The sequence below is a fragment of the Mus caroli genome, unplaced genomic scaffold (assembly GCF_978045245.1).
Source record: "Mus caroli unplaced genomic scaffold, Mus_caroli_1 scaffold_4, whole genome shotgun sequence".
Lineage (NCBI taxonomy): Eukaryota > Metazoa > Chordata > Mammalia > Rodentia > Muridae > Mus > Mus caroli.
Genome location: NW_028227259.1, coordinates 39,491,708 through 39,515,590, shown reverse-complemented (window position 1 = coordinate 39,515,590; position 23,883 = coordinate 39,491,708). Strand labels below are relative to the sequence as shown.

At 47.5% G+C, this 23,883-nt stretch overlaps 1 protein-coding gene across 2 annotated transcripts in view; it reads right to left on the bottom strand.

Annotated features, from left to right (window-relative positions):
* Jakmip1 (janus kinase and microtubule interacting protein 1) overlaps window positions 1-1,579 on the bottom strand; it is a 119,760-nt gene extending 118,181 nt beyond the window's left edge. For both annotated transcript variants that reach the window (XM_029477928.2, XM_021162250.3), the window contains exon 1: window positions 1,351-1,579. The gene's annotated coding sequence lies outside the window, so the exon portion shown is untranslated. The remainder of the gene's footprint in view (window positions 1-1,350) is intronic.
* Between the last annotated feature and the right edge of the window lie 22,304 nt (window positions 1,580-23,883).

The following is a 23,883-nucleotide window of genomic DNA, read 5'->3' as shown; positions in this document are numbered from 1 at the left end:
CGTGCAGGCCTCAGCAATCCTACCTGAAGCAAGGTCTCAATGAGCACTTTGAGACAATCCTCAGCTTCACAAATGAATCCACAAAATGAGCTTTCACACCACACCTCACTTCAAACCTGTCCCTTCCACTTGGCCTGCCCACCTGATGGGACAATCATCAGCCAGACCTCTGATCTGGAGAAACAGCCGGCTCCTCCCCTAGCCTTGCCCACACATCAGAGACTCCCAAGTTACACGAGGTGGCATCAGGTGTGCCCTCTCCTCCTCGGCTTTGGGAGGTACAGCCATTCACCGTGAAGGTCGGGGGTGGGGGGGGGGAAGTGCCCTGCCACACTAGGAAGCACGGATTGGCAAGGAACTCGGCTTTACTTTGGTCTACAAGGAGCCAGCCAGATGAAGGGCGTGCCCAAAATGGGAACAGCACAGCAAAGGTCAGGGGGCCAGAGTCTGCACTAATGACAGGTGCTGAAAGGGTCAGCTACCATTATCTTTGAGCTTAAAGCTCTGAGGAAAGTCTAGGGTAGAGCCTTGGTGCGGGAAGGGAAGTGAAAGGCTCCAGCCTGGCCAGTGGCCTAAAATGGCCTATCCTTGGAATCCCACAGCCGGGAGGGTGGAATGATGGACTGAAAGTCTAGGAATATGCAGCACAGAGCAGCTCCCTAAATGGAGACCAAAAGGTCGCCAGCCTGATCTCCAGGAGCACGACATGGAACCGGGCAGCACCATGGAGCTGATCCCAGCGCCTGCCCGAAAGGCGGTGCGCCCAGGGCGCGCCGCCGGGCACAGGGTGGATACCAGCCTTTCTTCGCAGCGCTCCAGCCTTCTCCCCGGCGCACACGTGGGCGGAGCGGCGCGAGGGTGTGCGTAGCCCGGCAGCCGCAGCGTGTGCAGTGCGTGGGGTGGGATATCACTAGGGCGGCCTCCCACTCCGGGTCACCCCTACATACTCTGGGCTCCACCTAGGCAGAAACCCTCAGGACTGTAACGGGCCGGCCAACCACGCCCCCCTACACCACTTGCTGGGGCTCGGGTGGGTCCCCTCCCACTCCTCACTCCGGGATGTAAGGACGAGACGAGTGGAAAGCGATGTGGCGTGAGCGACACAGGGGAGCAACGGGCCAGTGTTGGGGAGCGCCGCCACCACAGGAAAGATGGGGGGGGTTAATAGCTGGGGAGAGTGGGGGAGGGGAGATGGGCGGGGCTGGGAGGTAGGATGAACGGTTGTGAGGGGCGCGGAGGCTGGGGGTGGGGATCGGACAGGCAGCAAGGGTAGCGGTGTCCTCGTTGCAGGGTCCACCTACTGGGTGCGGTGTCCCAGATCCCCTTCCTCCGTGGCACACCTGTACCCACCTGCTTGACACTCCGACCCGAGCCGAGCAGCAGCGGGGAGCCGCATTCTCCGGCCGCCCCCTCCCCGCGCGCACCTACGCTGCTGTCGCCGTCGCCGCTGCCTTAAAAGGGACGAGATAGAACAGAAAATGAATGCATGCAAAAAAATGAAAATAAAGAAAACCTGGACCGTAGCCGAGGAGGCCCGGCCCGTGGGGAACCCGTGTGCGATGCGGGAACGGCGGGGACCGGCGCCGCACGCTAGCGGCTGCAGATCGGTGGGCGCCGGGCGCCGGCTCGCGGTGTGGCCCCGCCCCCTCCCGCATCGTCCCTCCGATTGGTGTTTTCTCCCGCCAGTCATTGGGGAGGGTGTGGTGTCCTCGCGGCCCCGGGCGAAAGCCCTTAGCGGTGGTCAGCTCCCGGCGCAGGCGAGCGTGCGCACTGGGCGGGGAAGGCCTGGGTGCTGCTAGTCTAGACCCCCCGGCCATCACAGGCAGGAGCAACGGGAGTTGGGGGGGGGAACCTTTTTAGGCCTAGGAAGCTCTCTCTGCCCACAGAGGCCGCCCACCGCGGGATGGTGACCATCCTGGGAAAGATGCAGCGATGGAGGGGGTGTCTACCCCCACATTGTGCAGATAAGAAATCTGAAGATCAGAGGTTAAAGCGAAATGTTCAAGGTCACAAATGGTAAGGGCTTCCCCTTACCCGGGATTCCAACGATTCTGACGTCTCCATCATTGAGTAAAACCGCACCTACTTCATGACAATGTGATGGCAACCGGAGTCTTGCAGGAAGATAGGGTTTAGCTAGGCAGAGATCCATTGGTTCAGTATAGGTCTACAGATATGTATTGAGGACCTACTGTGTTGTCCCTAAGATCTAAGGACAACATAATGGACAAACCAGCAAAAATGGAGAAGAGCATCCATGCCCAGGGAATAGTTTAATGACAATGGGGCATATTTGACAGTCTAAAAAGGACTGTCTCAAGGCAGAGAGAAGACTGGAAAGGTAAGAGAGAAGGAATGGGCAGATGCCAGCACCATGAAGTCTTATGGGCTACGAGAAAGCCTTTGGAGATTACCCGGAGACTTGTCTCACCTTGGGAAAAACTACTATCAGATTCACACTTTTTAAATATACTAGTCAGGATAAACTCTGCTGAACTGCGGTAACAAAGGAGCCAGAATCTCACTGGCTTGTTTCCTGCCTGCACTCTTCATCCTGCTTAAATCAGCAGGGGATCTACTGATGGACTGCTGTCACAGGCCAGGCTTATGAGACTGGGTCAGAAGGAGCACAATTTGCAGAACAGTGTAAAGGAAAGGTGGCCTGATACAGGAGTTTGTCAAACCAACCCTTCCACTTTAAAAGCACCACATGCTTTTGCACTTCATTGGCCAATGTAAGAAACATGGTTCTGCCTGACTTTAGAGAGGACAGATCTTCCCAGAACTGAAGAGGGAAGACCCAGAATGTGAGGGACTCTAAGGATGTCATTAACAGCAACGGACCAGTTGTAAAGAGAGCATGGTCCGAAATGGGGACCTGGTAGCAACAGGAACGACAGGAAGGGTGATGTCATAGGAACACAGCCAGGAAAGAAGAGCAGGAATGAGGTGTTTCGGGAATGATCTGTCTGCCCCACCCCCACCCCCTACCCTCTCTCTCTCTCTACTTTACAATATGACCTTCTTTAGAAATAAGACCTTGACAAGTCTCATTAATTAGGATGAGGTTATCCTGGAGTAGCCTGGCCCCTCATCCAGTCTGACTCCTGTTCCTATGAAAATGGGTGCAGGGAAGTGCCCAGAAAGGACATAGTTGGTGAACTTGAAGGCATTGCAGAAACACCAAACATCAACTTGGGGAAGGAGCAGAGGGGAGGCTTCTGAGAACTGCAGAGGGGCTTGAATGGCTTGAGGTAGCCATTCTAGCTTAGAACAAAAATAGTAAGTTTCTGTTACTAGGGCCACTGAGTTTGCCCTGATTCGATACATATGTATCAGTTGCAGATTGCATTTGGCCACAAGTTATCTGAAGCTCTGCTCTACAGTATGCTTTTCCTCACTTAAGAAACCCAAGGCAAGCCAGCCCTCCCTTTCTCCTGTCCTCCCCTCCTCAACATGGGATTTCCTTCCTCATGTTATCTTCAAGGTGGCAAGGTAACACCCATCTTCCTGTATCCTGTCTTCATTCCAGACAGGAGAGAGAGATTCAAAATGCACAGGACACATCCCACAGCTCCTTGCAACAGCCTTTCTGGAGGATCCTATTTAATATGTTTGGCCAGAACATCATTGCACAACCCCTCTGACTCCAGAGGAGGATTTCTTTTTTATTTAAGGAAACGAGGTTTTTTTTTTTTTTCAGATGCATGATGAAAAACAGTGCCACAGGGTTCTGATAATGGGTAAGAGAAGAAGAATGAATTATGAACTGATGTCTGTGTGGTGTGTGAGTTTCATGATGCCCAGAGCTTCTGAAATCAGGAGCCCTCCTTAAGAAGAATAAGAATTACAAAGTTCTGTGCAAAAGACAATTTTTTTTAATGGAGCCATAGAGATGGTTCAGTGAGTAAAACACCTGTCACTGGGTCTGATGACCTGAGACCCACATGATGAAAGGAGAAAGCCAACTCCTACAGTGGTTCTGACACAGACAGACAGACAGACAGACACACACACACACACACACACAGAGACTACACATATAAACACAGACACATACATTATAGATTCATAGACACATGTAGAGACATACACATGTATGTCTCTACATGCTACATGTATTCTATTTTTATTTAGAATAACAAAATACAACAAATTTTGTTTCATGCAGCTAGAAGCCATACACATAACAAGACACAAGACTCAGAAAAACGGTATTAATTGAATTAATTACTTAGCTGACAGCCAGCCACTATTATAGAAGTATCTTTTGGTTGGTTTCCCTACCTCCTCCTCCTCCTCCTCCTCCTCCTCCTCCTCCTCCTCCCCTTCCTTCTCATCCTTCTTCTTCATCTGTTTTGAGTGACTTCATGGGATAATGATTTGGTAACATTTTTCTATGCAGAAATCATAGAAATAGATCATTTAGAGTTCTATAATAAGAGTAGAGAAATTTTTTGTTGGTTTTTGTTGTTGTTTGTTGTTTTGTTTTGTTTTTGTTTTCTTGAGGCAGAGTTTGTCTTTGTGTATAGCCTTGGTCATCCTGGAACTCACTTTATAGACAGGGCTGTCTTCGAACTCAGAAAGATCTACCTGCCTCTGCTTAGATCAAGTTGTGTGCCACAGCCACCACCACCAGGCTCCGGTAGAGGAAACTCTGATGTAGATAGAAAGGTTCTCCCGACTCAGACTCATTACCAGTGACACGCACATTTTCAAGATTGTTTGAAAGCTAGGGAAGACTTGAGGACTGAATGCTTCCAGTAAAGTTATTTGTTGTATCTTGTTATTCTAAATAAAAATATAACTCTGTGTGTGTGTGTGTGTGTGTACTACCATGAGAGTTGGTTCTTTCCTTTTCCAGTATGTGTTCTGGGGATTGAACTCAGATCATCAGACCAAATGTCGTGCTTTTATTTTACACATTGAACCCCCAATTATTCAAAATAAATATTCGTCTTGCATCTAGATTAGAATTCATGTCAGTCCCCCTGCCCCAGCCTCCAGAGTGATTGGCTAGTGAGCATGTGACGGCCTGAGTGGCTTTTAACTCTCATGAGGAGAAGCATCTATTTAATAGATGCAAGGAGAATGTGAGCAGCCCAGCACTTCCCATCCCTGCCACCTAGGAAGAAAGAACCCAAGTGCCCAAGCTCTCCCAGGTCCCTGTGGCAGACCATGGCTCTGCTGTGCTCTCACAAATCTGAAGCCTGCTGATCCTACATTCACACGGTGACTCGAGCAGCCTACCTGCTGATCCTGCCCGGGGTATTTTATCACACCAACAGGCAATGAAGCTCACACAATACTGCAAACACAAAGCGATGAGAACCATCCCAGATGTTGGAAGGGGTAAATGCTTAACCTCTCAAGCTTGAAGGTGAATTTACCCCAGTGCCACCATGTGGCTGCTGCATAACCCTCAGTTAGACCTGGTAAGAAAGGTGCCACTGTGCTATCCTAGTAAAGGACAGGAAGCTGGGCCCAGGGAGCAAGCACCTGGGGACACACCTAGTATCCAAAACTGCACCCCTGGCCCTGTATTGTATGGCACTCAACCCTGAAGTCCAAGGCTCAGCCACACCCAGTAACACTCAAAGTGTTCCCAACAGAGAGGTACCTTATGAAAAGTTCAGAGGGCCACTGTGTGACTTCCACGGGAGAAGGAGTTCAGAGGATCCGGAGAACCAGAAAGTGCCTGGTTACTGTGGGCAACTCTGCAATTACCTCAAAATAGAATGAGCTTTTAAAAGAATCGATCATCCTTTGATAACCTTGAAGGTTGTTCACCGACGTTCTTGTTCTGCACAGAGGGTTTTTGGCTTTTTCCCCTCCTGGGGCAGGGAGGCGTGGTTAGGGGATACAGGCTCTCCTCCAAAACTTAGGAGTGTTAGCCTCGGGAGTGTGTGACCCTAGCTTGACCCTCAGAGCCAGGCCACGTGGCTTCATGCTGGCAGCTGCAGGTTCCTCTGCCAGGCCACTGCTTCCTGGGTTCTTGCCTTTGAATGGGTACTGTTTGCTTTCTATGAGTCTCATGAAAAGATTTAAACAGCGCAGGCAATTATGGAAAGGAACATGAAGGCCTCCTTCAATCTTACCTCCCAGGATAAGTTCACAAACCCTTGGTGACCTTGGCTCAGTGACTCTCCTTGTATGCAAACACATGCACAGAACTTTCTGTGAAGCACAGACTCTCCCATCACACCCTGCAGGTGGCCCACCTCCACAGCCTGGCTAGTTTTGGTTTTGTTGTCAGTTCTGGGGGTACTTGAATGTCAGATAGGCCAGGTAAGTCCTCTAATGCTGAGACATTAGCCATATTGTTCTGGTTCTCCCTCTGCACACACATCAGCACCTCAGGAAATTCCATCCAGTGCTGTAGGGTCTCTAATTCATCTTCTGATGGGCTGTGCTCCACACTGCCAGCCAGGATCAATGACGGGAAACACTCTTCCGTACATGCCAGAATTTCTGTTTCAGGGGAATGTCTTCCTAGAGACAGTTGTCAGCTTCTAGGTAGAGGTTTTGTTCTTTTTTTATTTGTTTGTTTTGTTTTGAGACAGGGTATAGCCCTGGCTGTCCTGGAACTCACTTTGTAGACCAGGCTGACCTCGAACTCAGAAATCCGCCTGCCTCTGCCTCCAGAGTGCTGGGATTAAAGACGTGCGCTACCACTGCCCAGCGAGGTTTATTCTTAATAGCTGTTCCTAGGACCCTGTACCATGTCACTCTTGCTTTCCTAGTTCCCACCGTCAGGCCATGTCACTGTGTGCTGCAGTGTCACCAGGAAAGGGTTGTCTGTCCCTATAAGTTATTTTGAAATAGTGCCTTGCATATTCCAGGCTGGCTTTAAACTCACCGTGCAGTCTGTAGTGACAAATTTTCTAAAACTATCTTTTGCCTTAAAAGAGACTGAACTTTCACTGGACCAAGTTAATGATATGCCTTGAGATGACTTAAGACTTAACCTGCTCTCCTACTGTGTGCTTAGATGTAAGATTAACCTCCCTGTAAGGGAACAATGTAACCAAACTGACTATACCTTCTACAAGCTAAACCAATCATAGCTTTAATTTTATCTTACATACTCTTCCATCCCCAGAACAATGTATATGTGTTACCTGTGTGTTGTGGTCATCGTTTTCGGGAAGCAGACAATACATTGAAAGCAACCTTAACCAATGTCCCATAAATGTTTAGATACAGGTTGATAATATCTGTTTGCAGTTCTGAGTTCTTCTTAGGGTTAACTGAGTTAACCGAGTTACTTCTTGCTTTGTAAAACCCTGTTAAAGATTTCTGTAAAGAATTCCTCATTTTCATTGTTCTTTCATATCATGTTTTCTGTGTTATCAATAAATACAGAAATGAAGCCCTTTGTTCAGGCAGTCAGTCACAAGAAGGCAGCTTAGGACGGACAGACCAGATATATACAATAGACAGGCTGAATGCAAATAGGCAAGAAGTCAGGAACTCTAAGCAGAGGAAAAACACTGAGAACGAAGTGGGGAATTCAGCTCTGGGCTAGTTCTTGGTAGAATTCCTCCGAGAAGGAGGGTCTGTCTTCCTTCCTTTCTGCTCTTGCAGAGGTCCCAGGTATAATTCCTGACACCCACATGGTGACTCACAACCATCTGTAATTCTAGTTCCAGGGGATCTGATGCCCTCTTCTGACCTCAGAGAGCAATAGACCCTCATGTATTTAGAGGGGGCAGGGATGGCAGGAGAGGTGACTCTGTGGTTAAGAGCACCTGCTGCTCTTGCCGAAGACCTGGGTTCAGACTTGTGTCCACATGACAACTCACGACCATTCCTAACGGCAGCTCCAAGGAATAGAACCGGCCACCCTCTTCTGACCTCCATATGCACCAGGACACATGTGGTGCACAGAGATGCTGTCAGGCAAAACACTCATATACATAAAATAAAATAATAAATCTTCTAATAACTAAAAATCTAACATATATATATATATATATATAAACAGTTGGGCGACAAAGGCCATCCCATAAAGCATCTTTATGTGGAAAAGTTTCCTACCATGTGGCATATTGCAGAAATCCCAGGAAAGACATGCCACTAACACCTTCTCCAAAGGCGGTTTGTAAAAGGCTTCCAATAAAGTCAGTTCTGCCTTGAAAGTAAAAAGAATAAAGCCAAAGACAGTGAGATCATACTATACAAGTTAGCAGGTATGAACCCAAGGTGGCCCTGAAGAAATTGTTATCCTTCTGTCTCTGTCCCTCACAGCAGGGAGCTCCCATTGCCCTTCATGAGAACAGGGGCAAGGCAGGGACATGACTGTAAATTTACCTTCTCTTACAGATCTTGGTGTGTATAGACTACGCATTAAGGGACCGGCATTCACATACACCATAGGCCCCATCCCCCTGTGCCTCTCTCCTTAGTGTGTTATCTTTCTCACTCCATGCGTGGAGAGTTGTGGCTATAAACAGAATCCATTTTTTTAAACTTTTAACTTGATAATGATCTTTTAAAATCTATAATTTTGTTGGTCCCTATGGATAGGAAAGACATCATTTTGAACAAGGCAACTTAAACATTTGAGTTTCTGACCATGGTCCTCTAGAGCAGGACACTTGACCTTAGAGGCAGGTTCTTGAGCAGGGGTCGTACACCAACAAGGCATGGCAGCATCTTCAGCCTCCATCCCAGAAGTGCCAAGTGTCTTCCCCATGTGATATATCAACTCTGTATCTTTACAGGAGATCAAGTTGCCCTCAAGGGGAACCATGATTAAGTGTGTCTGTTACATGAGTGGAAGGGCTGTCCAGTCCACAGGGCTATGAGCATCATCAACTTCACTGTACAAAAAGCCCTCCAAGACAGGCATGGCAGTTTATCACGTAGCAGCTTTGGAGGAAATGTTTGCCGTCCTCCAATTGTATCCCCCACACCTTCTGGATGCCAGTGCTGGGCTGGGATCTGCTCCACACATGTCTTCTCCCATATCCTTATGGGTTCCTCTGTGTGAATGAAAACAGTGCCTTCAACGTAGTCCATGCTTGCAACGATTTTCTCTGATCTGAGATTCTGTGTTTTAATATGTTCTCAATCTTGAAGCAATAACAGAATATACGCCCATATTCCTTCAGGGTGCTTTCAAGTTTTGTTTTATTTTTCCATCTCAAAGATTAATGGCCATGGCACTGAGGTTTTGACACATTTTTATTCATCAGTGTGTGTGTGTGTGTGTGTGTGTGTGTGTGTGTGTGTGTGTGTGAACACATGTGTATAGGTCAGAGGACAACATTGTGGAGTCAGATCTCTCTTTCTGACTTTACATGGTATATTAGTCAGGGTTCTCTAGAGTCACAGAACTTATGGATAGTCTCTATATAGAAAAGAAATTTATTGATGACTTACAGTCGGCAGCCCAATTCCCAACAATGGTTCAGTAGTAGCTGTGAATGGAAGTCCAAGGATCTAGCAGTTACTCAGTCCCACACGGCAAGCAGGCTAAGAAGCGAGAGTGAGACTCCCTTCTTCCAATGTCCTTATATGGTCTCCAGCAGAAGGTGTAACCCAGATTAAAGGTGTGTTCCACCACAGCTTTAATCCCAGATGACCTTGAACTCGGAGATCTCCATGTCTTAATCTTCTGGAATCCATAGCCACTATGCCTCAAGATCTCCATACCGTGATCCAGGGCAGAAACTTCTATCTCCCAGCCTCCAGATTAGGGTCACTGGTGAGCCTTCTAATTCTGGATTGTAGTTCATTCCAAATATAGTTAAGTTGACAACCAGGAACAGCCACTATACCTGGGTTCCAGGGATTAAACTCGAGTTTCCAAGCTTTCGCAGCTAGCACCCTTACCTGCTGATTCAGCTCCCTGGCTCAGAACCGAGGTTTGTGAGGCCAGTGTGAGTGTGTCTTCACTGGAAGAAATTAACAACAGTGTCAGCATGTACAACTCCATCTCGTGTCCAGACTGTGACACACACTGAGTCCCTCTCACACAATTCTGTTTATCTCCTGTCATTCGTCTACTCTGTCTCTTGCCACACGGTCACACCCACCCATGACAGCACGTGTCCCCAGCTTGTTCATTTTCTCAGAGCCTGGCAGCTATTCTTAAACCTTTGCTCTTCCATATACATTTTGGAATTTTCTTTGCAGTCTTGCAAAGAGCTTTGTTAGAGTTTGATCAGCCCTGCATTGAGTCAATCATAAATGAGAGAGAGAGAGGGGGGAGGAGGGAGGGGGAAGGGAAGGAGGGAGGGAGGGAGGGAGGGAGGGAGGGAGGGAGGGAGGGAGGGGGAGAGAGGGAGGGAGGGAGGGAGGGAGGGAGGAGAGAGAGAGAGAGAGAGAGAGAGAGAGAGAGAGAGAGAGAGAGAGAGAGAGAGAGAGAGAGAGAGAGATCTTACAGATTGCATCTCCAGGCTGTGGATCCTGCCAGCATCTGCTCCCTCCTTCATTCTTCTTTCTCTTTTGGATGCATGCATGGACATGTGTACATGTTAGTGTGTATGTAGGGGCCATCTAACTTGGTTTTTGAGATAGGGTCTCTTATTGCGACCTGGGGCACACCGACTAGACTAGACTAGCTAGGCAGTGAACCTAGACATCCACGTTTCTATCAGTGCTGAATTACAGATGTGCTGAACCCTGGTTTTTATGTGGGTGCTGGGAACCACACTGAGGTCCTCATGATTGTATATATGTGTGATATATGTGTGTATACATTTGTGTCTGTGTACTTAGTGTGTGTGTGTGTGTGTGTGTGTAGGCTGTAAGTTCGATGTTGGATGCCTTCCTCTATGGCTTTCCATCCTCTTTTTGGGCAGGGTCTCTCACTGAACCTGGATCTCACCAATTCATTTAGACATCCAGAAAGACCCAATGATTGTCCTGAGTCTGCCTCTCAGAACTGGAGTCACAGACACACCACCACGCCTGGCTTTTTATGTGAGTGCTAGGGTTGTGGGCTCAGGTCTTGTACCCACACAGCAAGCATTTCGCTGCCTGTGCCAGCTCTCCAGCTCTGTTTAATTTTTGACTTGCCAACAGGTGTGTGCCATGTCATTGAATTTTTAATTTGCATGATCAATAACTAGTCTGTTTTCAGGCGCTTCTTTGTTACTCATTTATCTTTAGGTTTATTCAACCCATGAGCCAGTTTCTAATTGCTTGGTTTTCTTATTGAACAACAAATGTTTTCACTTTTATGTATTTACGTTACATATTCATACACCAATGGGATTTTTTATCCCAGTCTCTTGTCTCTTCATTTTTTAGCAATATCTTATGCTTTTGCTATTGTATCTCAGAAATCTTTGCCTAACCCAAGGCCACACCACTTTTTTTTCCATTTCCTCCTGTAAGTTTCCCAGCTTTAAGCTTTTGCATATATGTCTGTCATTCATTACGGAGAATTTCTTTAATAAATGGTTCAAGGATTGACTCAGAATTGATTTATTCATGTGGTTATCCAATTGTCCCAACACCATTTGTTGAACGACACTTTCTGCCTTCTATAAATGTTCTTAGCATCATTGTAAAAAAAATCAATCCTCCACATGTGTGTGGGTCTGTTTGTGCATCCCCAGCTCCATTGATCTGTCTCCACAATATCAACACCATGCTTATTTGTAAGACTCCAATGCCTTAAGCAAAGTTTCTCTGGCTGCTTTGGCTTTATTTCCAGCAGTCTGGAGAATGCACATTCATGTCTACCCATGTTCAGGGTGGGGGATGTTGAACACTTTGATCTTTGTCTTCATCAGATGTAGAATTTCTGGAATGATTTACTTCAGTGTCTCTATCTGCCTCTCTCTTCCAAAGCCAAATACTACCTCCTGAAACCCCCCTTCCAGTCCCCAAGGCTTCTCCTTCAGCTTAGGGCTTTTGTGCTGCCTTCTCATACTGTTCATGACCACTGCCTGTTATCCTCTGTAAAGTGAATCCGGAGACTGTTTCATTTCTGAGGTGATGTTGAGTTCCAGAAAATCCATTTGTTCATTTCTTTTTTTATTTTCTCATTGGTTCTTCATTTCTCTCTAGTGCCACAAATGTAGCTCCAGCCTTAGAGGCTAGTTTCTTCTCCTCCTCTTCCTCCTCTTCCTCCTCCTCCTCTTCTTCATCCTCTTCTTCTTCCTCTTCTTCCTCCTCCTCCTTCCCCTCCCCCTTCTCCTTTCTCCTATCTGGGAGTTTCCTTGAGTTTATTTCCCCCTAGTTAATGTTTCCATTTCCCCTTTTAAAGGACTTCATGAGGCCTGGGTTGACCTTGAACTTACGACCCTCCTCCAAACTCCCCCAGTGCTGGGATTGCAAGCCTGCTCACTCTAGCATACCCAGTTTATTCAGTACGGAGGATGGACCCTGGGCTTTGTGCATGTTGGGCAAGCCCTCTTCCAGCAGAGCCACTTGCCCAGCCCTTTGCTCTCATTTCCTGTTTCCTTAGTTGTCTAGCGGTTTCTGATGGGCGCCAGCTCTATGATTTACTTTCCAAGTGCAGTTTTTGCTTTCTTCCTTTAAAGACTGTCTGGAGGTTTTGTTTTGTTTTCTCTTCAGATCACTTATTTCCAGCTTGATCTTGTTTATTTAAAGACAGAGTCTCCTGTAGCCCAGGCTGGCCTCAAACTTGCTGTATACCTGAGGCATTTACCACCACACCTGTCTCAACTTAGTTGAAGTATTTATTATGGCACACAGCTCCCAAGGTGGCAGCCATGGCTGACTGGATCTCCTGCTTTCACTGTGGTGCAGTGGGACATCATGGTGGGAAGATCATGGTAGAAAGTTGTTTAGCTCATGACAGTCAGGAAGCAGATGGACATAGGAAGGGGCTGAAGACACAGCTGCTCTTGCAGGAATTCTACCCAGGGACCTTCTGCTTCCGACTCAGCTCCACTTCCTCATCCCCACCCCTCCCAGTGAGGCTAATACATTATAGCAGGTGAAGGAATGAGTGCATTGACAGTCAGAGCCCTCGATCCATCCTAAATGTCCACTTTCCTACCTTGCTACCTTATGATCACCTACCACAAAGAGAGCGTTTATAGGCAAACAGGAAAGGAATGCCTTGGGAAGAGGTGTATGCAGGGGAGGGGCCAGGTGTGTGTGTGTGTGTGTGTGTGTGTGTGTGTGTGTGTGTGTGTGTGTGTGTGTGTGAAGAACTCGCTGTTCCCAAGAGTCTAAACAGTCATTTAAATTGTGTGTGTGTGTGTTACACCAAAGTATTAACAAGAAGACGCATACAGGGACACTGTTCTGAGCTTTCTAATTCCACCACCAGCGATCATGTATCATGTATTCTTATGAGATCAGAAAATATAAAAAGACGTATAAATAATTTAGAAAGAAGGCTTCTACAGACAGCTCCTAGTTGGCAGCAGAAGAGATCTGCGAGCAACCAGGGGCCCCGCCGGATGGGGCGGAGCTTCCAACCCCTCAGACCGCCCACTGCAGCTTCCTCCAAAGCCAGGAACAAGAAGTAAGGCGCGGCCACACCCCAGGACCATGGAGCTGGAGATTGCGGACCCCCAATGCGGAGCGCTGCCTACGGGAACAAAACAGCAGCTAGATTTAGTGGCTGGACTTGGTCCTGGGCGGCTCCTGTCTCGAGAGCCGGACTTCCCTGGGGCGGGAGTGAGATGTCCTCGGGAAGGAACATAGTCCCCAAGTGGTGCCCAGGCCCTGGCACGTGATCAGCCCTACAAAGTGGGGAGGGGTCCTTGGCTCCGTGAAAACCAACTCCACAGGAGTTATCTAGCTGGGTAGCAGCCAGGGCGCGGGAGCTGTCCGCCGCCTAGTGCTGACAGGAGCAAGGAGGATTCGATATGGCCTGCTGCAGGGCCACTGGGCTGGTCAGGGCTTGGGGAGGGCAGCAATGTGCAATGCTCAATTGTCTCGTGGCACTCCCACAGCGCCCTAGCAGAAGGATTGACCCAAACCAGCGTTTTAAAAGGCATCCGGGACCTTGAACTTGCATTGGAACCCACATTCTTACGGTTCTGCCATTGATGTTAAAATTGACATTGGAAAGATTTGGGTTTTTTCCCCTGGAACTTTCCCTTATGCAGCTGCCTCGCCATTACTGAGTGCTTCCATGTTTGGTGTGTACCTTAGAGAAGACAGACATCCCTTGTGCTGCTTGCCTCCTGGGTCTCAGGCAGAGGAAGAACCAAGTTGTCCTTAGTGGCCCTCCTCTTGGCAACCCCACTTCACAGGTGAAAAAAAAAAAAAAAAAAAAAAAAACGAGCCAAGCATATTGTGTCTGGTAGGTGGCAGCACTAGCTCAAGCTAGACTGTCCTATCCTAAGGTATGGCCACCGCACTGTCAAACTTCTTAGCAGGCCTGGGCTCCAGGGCAGCTGCGCCACTGTAGAGCTTGGGCACTTGAGGGCCGGGGTTTACCCAAAATTAAAACAAGAGTATTAGACAGGCAACCGTTTATTGTATTCTACTTTCTTCAGGCCACATTGCTATGGCCACTGCTGTTTTTCTCATCCATGTATAGCCTGGCATAGCAGTCTGTCCACAGAATGGACAGGACCAGGGCAGCCAGCCAGCTGTGCTGTGCTCGGTGCTCATCAAGCTTAGGCCCTTGGGAAAGGGTCAAACTCGGGAAGATAGAGCCAGGTCCTGCTGGAGTGAAAGTTGAGGGCAGGGCGAGTAAGGAGAGGATTTCTATTTGTCAGTGAAGTGCCTGGGGAGATGTGAGGAGCAGGCCAGGGGGACAGTATGTCTGTCCCTGCCCACATCTATGATCTGGTGTCTTCTGTCCAAGCAATATGCATGTGTGTTGATACAGTAAAGGAATGGAGATGAAGATTACATAGGACAGGCCACTTGGAGTGTCTGATGATCATCCTGGTTTTGGTTTGGTTTGGGTTGACTTCTATCTTAGTGTTTCCATTGCTGTAAAGAAACACCATGACCATGGCAACTCTTATAAAGGACAATGTTTAACTGGGGCTGGCTTACACTTTCAGGGGTTCAGCCCATTATCATCACAGCAGGAAGCATGGCACAGTGCAGGCAAACATGGTGCTCGAGGAGCTGAGAGTTCTGAATCTTGATCTAACTGGAGCCAGGAGAAGACTGTCTCTTGGGTAGTTAGGAGGACTGTCTCTTGCACAATGGGTGGAGCCTAAGCATAGGACCTCAAAACCCACCACCCTCTAACAAGGCCACACCTATTCCAAAAAGGCCAATTGTCCTAATAGTACTATTTCCCATGGGCCAAGTTTATTCAAAACATCACAGTTAACCACCACAGCCACCACCACCACCGCAGCTACCATTCCTGCCTTCTTTCAGAGCTAATTTCACAGGGCATAAGCAACTTACCAGAGAAAGAGTTTATTTGGGCTCAGAGCTCCAGAGTATGTTTCAGTGTGGTGGTGAATTCCTTCTAGAGGTCTAAAGTGAATAGTTACATTGTGTCCATAGTTAGGAAGCAGAGAATGATGACTGTTGTTACTCAGCTCAATTGTATTGTCTGGGACCCCAGCTCCTAAGACCATACTGGCTACATTTAGGGTAGTTCTTCCTACCTCAATTTACACAGTCTGGTGTTCCTGGAAACACCTTTAGACACATATTTGTTTCTATGGTGGTTCTAAGTCAAGTCGAACTGAGCATGGCAATTGACCGTTATACCATTTATATCACAGACACAATTCCTAGGAGGCTCACCACACAGATGCAATACTGTGGAGACCACGACTGCTCTTTGCATCTGCCACTGGGCTGGAAATGCTTTGGGGCCTGAGAGCACAGCCGTCATGGTACACACTTTCTGCAGATGTGCTTGGGGTACCCTGGCACAGAAGCCCATGAGTCACACAGGCAGTCAAAAAGGCAGCTCGTGGCAGAATACCTGTGGTGCCAGTGTCCAGCGAAATGCCTGTAGGGCCAGACTCGCTCTGGATCTTTGGAAGAGGCCAAGGAGAAGCCAAGCCTCCAATGAAGATCATTATAGACTGCTGGACCAGGGTGGGGTTGTCTCTACCTTTGCCACCATCCCCTTGACCTTAACTTCTGAGCCATACTCATGAGTTACAACCTAAACCCAAGACTCCAGAGAAACCCAAAGCATAGTTTCAGCCCCAGACTCCTGGAATTTGCATATACTCAGCTGTATGCATGCACTCAGCCGTATGGGAATAGAAAGGGGGAGAGAAGGATGGGCCAGGCCAGGGCCAGAGCTCTGGGTTTAGACATGGCTATTTGTACCTTTGCTCTGTCCAGAAGTGTGACTCTGTTCTCTTCTGCTTTTTGGTACTTTCAGAATGATTGACAGAGAACTGGCTTCTGCATCATGGCTTCTTAATGGCATGGTCATGATGAGGCCGCCTTTGAGAACTGCTCAGTATGAAGAGACTTGATGTGGTATAGGGGGGGGGGGGGTCCTGGGCTGGTTACCAGGAGACGTGTGCTCTTTCCACCTGTGTGGTTCTAGGCCATCTGTGCCTTTGCACATCTTAGTCTTCCCACCTACATATCAACTCCTGTGTGGCCAGGAAAACAAGCCATGGTCTTGTGTGCAATTGATCCTAACTATGCAAATGCCATCTCCTACCTCCTTCCTTCCCATGAGCAAAAAATGATGCTATAGTTCGAGCCTGCCTCCTTTGTGGGGTGCCATTGTCAGCGTCATCTGTCAACTTGACCAACCTAGAATCACTTGGGAAGAGGGACTCTCACTGAGGGACTGCCTCCATAGTACTGACCTATGGATATGTCTGTGGGGCAGTTTCTTAATTGCTAATTGACTTAGGAGGGCCCTCACCACTGTGCCATCCTTGGGCAGGTAGAGGTTGTATAAAAAAGGTAGGTGTTCTGCTTCAGGCTCCTGCCTTGACTTCCAGACTTGGCTTCTCGCCATGATGTAATAGCCTGAAGATGAAGCAAACCCTTTCATCTATAAATTGTTTTTGGTAGTGTTTTATTACAGCAACACAAATAGTCGAGGACATATAAAAACATACATAATCAGTATACCCCACTATTCTGATAGCCTTACCATGCTGCCTCCTGACCCAAGGTAACGACTGAGCACCACCATCCTTATATTCTTTCCATCCCAGGAAAGAGATGTGGGTTATAAAAAAATCTAGTGTCCTAATAAATATGTTCTAGAAACTGGGCGTGGTGGCGCACGCCTTTAATCCCAGCACTTGGGAGGCAGAGGCAGGTGAATTTCTGAGTTCGAGGCCAGCCTGGTCTACAAAGTAAGTTCCAGGACAGTCAGGGCTACACAGAGAAACCCTGTCTCCAAAAACCAAAAACCAAAAACCAAAATCCAAAAACAAAAAAATATGTTCTAGAGTTGAACAACATACTTCAGTTTAGTCCCATTGGCCAGAACTTAGTCGCATGACCCCACCTGCCTACAGTGGATTCTGAGAAGCATCTTTATTTATTCTAGGTGACTGACCACATGGCCACCTGAAGTTCAGGGGTCATTAGTTCCTGGAACAGGGAAGACAATAGCCAGATTGGGCTTCTCAGCCCACAGACACCTAGGTCCAAGATCAGCCCTGTCTCTGTGTGCCAGCACATGACAGGGGAAGGGTGTTCTACATATGAAATTAGGATCCCATCTCTAACTTTAACTATCTTCTGAACATCCTATCTCAAGATGATGGGGGCAGAGGTTCAAGGCTTCATCATGAAATTTGGGGAAACAGAATTCAGTCCAAAGTACAACGGCAATTCAATTCAGAACAAATGGACATGGGGCCTCACTGCAGCCAGAGCTGTGATATCTGAAGGAGTGTCCCAGGCTTAGCAGTGTACTGTGATGTGGCTCCAGTTCTACAGAAAGCATCCTCAAAGCTCAAATAATCAGAGCACTCCACATCCTCAAAAAATAAAACAAAACAAAAAACAAACAAACAAACAAACAAAAAACCATCATCAACATGACAAGGCCCAGGGCCTTACCTTCCAAGGAATTTTTTGTTTGTTTGATTTTTGTTTTTCAAGTCAGGGTTTCTCTGTGTAGCTCTGGCTGTCCTGGAACTAACTCCGTAGACCAGACTGGCCTTGAACTCAGAAATCCGCCTGCCCCTGCCTCCCAAGTGCTGGGATTAAAAGCGTGCACCACCACTGCCCATCTCAAGGAATTTGTAAAACCTCGCAGGCCACAGCTGCTTCCTAGCTGTAACTATACTCGTCGTGTGAGCTGGAGTCGGGCTCTCCTGTGAGTGGTGTGGGATACTGCAGAGATGAAAGCATCTCTCCCTTTAACACTGGCCCAGGCTCCTCATAGAAGCCTGTCTGTTGGCTTCAACCTGCTTTTGTTCAACCCTGAGGATGGCAGGGAAGGAAGACATCTCTGGCACTCCTGCTCTGTAGCAAGCCCTTCACACACCTAAACACATGTGGCCCCACCTCCTTCAGGACTTTTTCAGTGGAAGCTGCAGATATAACATTGCTGGCACGTCATGTATAGCAGAGCTGAGGCTGAGCCCATCGCCATTCAAGCCCAGCTTACTTTGCATTTGTGAAACAAAAGCCAATTGTTGAACTAAATGTCTGAAATGCTCTGTCTACTGCTGTCTGAGCCTAATGGATATGCTGAGGCGAATCCAGTCAGGTGTATTCTCTGGCTCCTTGGATCTGCTCACTCCCTGCTTTCCCTGCCACGGTTTTGGCTGCATTCTCTAAACATGCTGTTTCATATGCACTGTCTGCTTTTCCTTTCCTGCTGGTGCACTCTAGCGGGTGACTGTGCTGTCCACATGGAAACGCCCTTTGCCTAGCAAAGAGGATGAGCTCACTGTCTGCGTGGCTCTATGTAGGGCACAGGCAATTTGATATAAACCCTACATGAGAAATTCAACAAGAAGAAAAAGCCAAGGAAAACATCCCACTGCCCACTCAAGTCTCTATCCTGGTAACTATGGTGTCTGGGCAAGCTAAGGGAACACTCAGGTTATCTTAATGGGAAGCTGACATAAATGGCTGAGAATGGCTCAAGGGACAGGCTTCTCCAAATTATTGATTCATAATTGATTGATGATTGATTGATTGATTGATTGATTAGACTATTGGAATATGGAGGGGGACACTAAAATGTATAGAATAGTCTCTCCAATAACACAAAGCACTTCCTTGGAAAGTAGCTGAGAAGGAAAAGAGGTGGCTGTATGACCCAGGGAAGAGGTGGTCCAATCCAGGTTCCATGTGGAGTCTCCATCAGAAACAAAGGCTATGAGTGCAGCCTATGCGAGTGTTCTGGCCACTCAGGGACCAAGCCATTGCATCTCTCCATGGCGTGGAGTGATATTGATATTTACTACTGGTGGGAAATGACACTCAGACTCAGGAGTGTGGGAGGGTTTGGGGAGGGAGGCAATCCTGATGATCTGAGCTGTAGTTAACCACCCAGCTGAGCTCTCCGAGGTGCTGAACGTTCCTTTCTGCCACAACGACACAGATCAGGACAGAAGTAATGAGACTATGTTTACTGAGCATCTATCATGTCTGCGAATCAGATTGTGTTTGCTGAGCACTTACTCTGTGCCAGGTGCCTGGCTACTCATGCAAAATTAGCTCATTAGCACACAAAGTCCCTAACCTGGTTTTTGCCTTTGGTTGACCCGAGCTCTTTCTGCCTACTCCTGAATCCTCTGGTGTCATCCTGACCCATATGTGGCCTGACCAGCTCATCCTTTGCTCTCTAGCCATGTCCTGGCCATGGTAGCACCTTGTGACTGGCCTGTGGAATAACCCTAACCATAGCCTCCACTAGATTCTGGGTACCATGAAAGTGGTTTGCCTTTCTGAGTTAGGAGTAAAAGTTTTGGACAGACCCTCACTCTATAGCTCAAGCTTGTCTTGAACTCAAATGAGCAGGCCATCATGGCTTCAAATTCATGATTGTCTCTGCTCCCCAAATGCTAGAACCACAGACATACACAACCCTCCCAGCCAGGGTTGTTCCTTGTCTAGCCCTGTGTCCCCCCACCTATGGCACAGAGTTCCAACAACAGTAAAGGCTCAGTCACATGGCTCATGTTTTAAAACAGCTAAGTCCCACTTACTAGATTGGTTACAGAACTTCCTCACTGGCCATGAGCTGTATTCTCACAACTTCAGGCAGAGGCTCAGACAGGCAGCTTAGCTGGTTAGAGTGCTCACATAGCATGCATAGCACTGGATTTAATATTGACCATAATGTGGTGGTACACACCTGGAATCTCAGCATCCAAGCAGTGGAGGCAGGAAGTCACCTTCTACTAAATAATAAGTTTAAGACAAATTTGGGCCAAAATAATGTAAAATAATATGTAAAAAATAAAATTAAAAATCAAAGCCTCAGGTATCTCTCCCTGAAGCCCTTTGTCTGAATACTCCATTTGGAATGAGGCCATTAGGAGTCTCCAGGCTGAGTGCTGTCCTCTCTCTGTTCTAGCTGACCAGCAAGAACTGGAAAGGGTCATGGACCTCTACCTGATATAGGTCTGTGTGAGACCTGATGCCACTAGAGCCAGAGGCTAAAGATGGCATACCACCGCCTGTAAAAGTAACTTTTATTCGCCTGATGTAATTATCATCTCAGAGGCTTACTGCTGAATAAGCTCACCCTTTCTAGTTCTTTCTGAATTCTGGATGGTTCAACTCAGCTGTTCTGGCTCAAAAAACTCCTATCCAAGCTGACTGATTCAATCTGGTCTCTCTCGGCTTCTCACTGAATTGTTCTGCATGGCCTCAAACTAACTCTGGCGATTTGTTCTACTCTCTGGCTCCTTCTTATTCTCTGGCTTCAACTGCTTCTGTTGACTTGCTGACTGCTGAACTGCATGAATTCAAGAATGAACCCCACTGCACTGCACCACACTCCCTGCACTACACTGCACCACACTCACTGCACGGCACTGTGCTCACTGCAGTGCACTGCACTGCACTGCACTGTGCTCACGGCATTCAAGACACTGCATTCACTGCACCCACTGCACAGCTCCAGCTACACTGCACTCACTGCATCGTGCAGCACTGCATTGCATCATGCTCACAGCATTGTGCTCACTGCACTGCACTTCACCCCACTCACTGCACTGGCTCCCAACTCACGGAACTCTCCAAACTGACTGCTCTTAAATGGCTTTTCTTCTGGGAGTTGGGCGTATCCGATCTCTGGCTCATTCGGTCAGATCTTTCTCTGATTTGTCACTTTGTCTGCCCCTCAATTAGATGTCACTTTCAAACATAGCTATTCCCTTCAACAAGCTAATTTTACCTTCATTGTTTGGGATTAAATGTGTGTACTAAAGGTGTGTTTGCATTCAGGCTGAATCACACAGACCTAGAAGATCTTTGAATGTTATCCAAGAAGCCATGCTGCTAGATTAAAATTCTTCTACAACAGCCAAACAGGTAGTGCAGCCTCTCAGGACACAGAAGGCATTCTTACAAGGACCTGGGTCAGATGCTCACTGTCACCATCTGAACCTTTTTCCTTTGTCTTTGAATTTGTGTTTTGTGACAGTAAGACATCAGAGCATACATACAACCAGGAAAACATGGAAGCTGGGGCAGCTGGCTGGTTGGGAACCAGGTCAGGCTTGCTGCTGTTGCTGGTGATGGCAGCTGTGGTGATTATGGGAAATAGGAAGATTCCTGTGGGGCTGATACACAGGCGTTCCTGAGGACACGGGAGGACACTGGCTCTCCATCTGGGAAGCTTGACCCAGAGGTGACTGTGTGTTCACTCTATCCAAAGCCAAGACCAGACCTAAGGGTCAAGACAGTGACCTTGACAAAGGTTTAGAAGTATGCAGAGTCACAGCAAAGCAATCAAGGAAATCAACATAAAGTTTCTCCGAAAGCTGAGCACAGACAGACCTACCACGTGACCCAGTTAGACCCGACCCAGGAATCCACAGTCAGGATGCTGAGCTCCATACAACAATCCTCAAACACCATGGCTATCGCTGCCCTTCTCATGGTAGCCAGGAAATGGAAGTAACCAAGACAGCCAACAGAAGGAGGGATGGATGAAGTAAGGTTCATATGCCTGGTGGACATTTTATGAAACCACAGCATGTGCATGAAAATGGATGGGACTGGAAATTATTATGTCAAGTGGAACAAGCCAGATTCAGAAAGACAAATAGCACATGATTTCTCTCCCGTGGAACCCAGACTTAAAATTATATGAGGGGTGTGTGTGTGTGTGTGTGTGTGTGTGTGTGTTTGTGTGTATTTGTGTTGGATGTATACATGTTTCCCATGTCTAAATGTTTTGCATGTCTGAATGTTTTGCATTTTAAATGTAAACATGTTTTACATTTAGATGTATGTACTCACGGATGCACATGTATGTGGAGACCTGAGGTTGATGCCAGGAAATATTTTCCAAAGTGATTCTACCTTATTCATTGAGACAAGGTCTCTCAGTCAAACTCAGAGCTCACCCATATGGCTAGTCTCATTAGCCAGCTTGCCCTGGGGACACCCTATCTCCACTTTCTAAAGCTGGAATGACAGGTCGCCCACCACATGCAGTTGCCATTTACACGGGGTCCGGAGGTGTAAACTTGGCAAGTGCTAAGGCACCTTCCAGTCCCTCAGAAGTGATTTTTAGGTTGCACCTGTCGGGAACAATGATGCCACTTTCCATTAAAAATTAAAGATGGGAGAAGAGAAACCTTAGACAACCTCTGTATTCGTTATCTCATCGCTGTCACAAAATACCTGAGGAAAGTGACTCAAAGAAAGAAGGGTTGCTTTTGGTTCACAGTTCAAGGGTGAAGCCCATCCCAGCGGGCAGGTCAAGGCAGCAAGGGTATGAGGCAGCTGCTCATATCGTATCTGCAGTCAGGAAGTGGGGAGATGGATGTTACAGTCAGGATGCAGGGAGATGGAGATGGATACCGGTGCTCAGCTCACTTCCTTCTCTCAGCTCATGATCGCAGCACATGGGAGGATGACACCATATTTGAGGTGGGGTCTATCTCCTCAAGTAACCCAATCTAGGAACTTCTTCAGAGCATGCCTTGTGTTTGTCTCTGAGGTGACTGACTATCCTGTCAAGTTGACAATATTAACACTACAACCTTTGCACTAGTAGGGGCTCTCTAGAAGACCAGGATAGATGGAATCTGTGGACCTAAAAGGAAATCCACTGGATTGTCTTTCATAATACAGTCTAAGCCATCCACCCAAGGCTATCTGCAGGCTGAAGAGGTGTAAATCTAGTAATTGCTCAGTCCACGAGAGTGCATCCATTAGTAGTCCCTGGAGGACTGGAAAATTCCCAGAGAGCTACTGGTGTTCAGTGCATGTTTGAAGGCAAAGGGTCTGACATCAGCAGAGGTTGGCAGTTGTGGTGACAGTGGCAGCATAGACATACACACTCTACACCAAGCAGGGAAGCCAGACAGGTGACCTTTCATTCATTGCTGTACTGCAGGCAGACCCAGTTGGGGTCCCTCAACCCCGGGGGAAAATCAGGGTTCTGGTACTCAGGTGGGCAAGGAGCCGGCAAGTGACAAACAGACATGAACACAAGAGAGTGCTGAATCTGAGTGTAATCTTTCAAAGTGAGCATCAGACTTACATAGTCACTACAGAAGAAAACAAGGAAGTTAGATGATACATCCAGCCAAGATACATTGAGGTGATCTGATGCATAATGTCTCTTTACACAAAACAAAGAAATGAATACATAAAAACTAGAAGGAACCAGGCAGTGGTTACAACTGAGATAAAAAACAGCCCTATCTAAAGTCAGCTATTCTTAGGAGCCAGGTGTGAGGGCTTCACACCCTAGCCACAATTCTAGTTTATCGTATAACCCACCACCAGGGGTCCCTTAGTAAACACCTAATTATGTTATTCCTCTGGGCCTTGTGAAAGCATGCACCAGGGGGGTTCCATTCTTGCTAACCTTTTCATGAA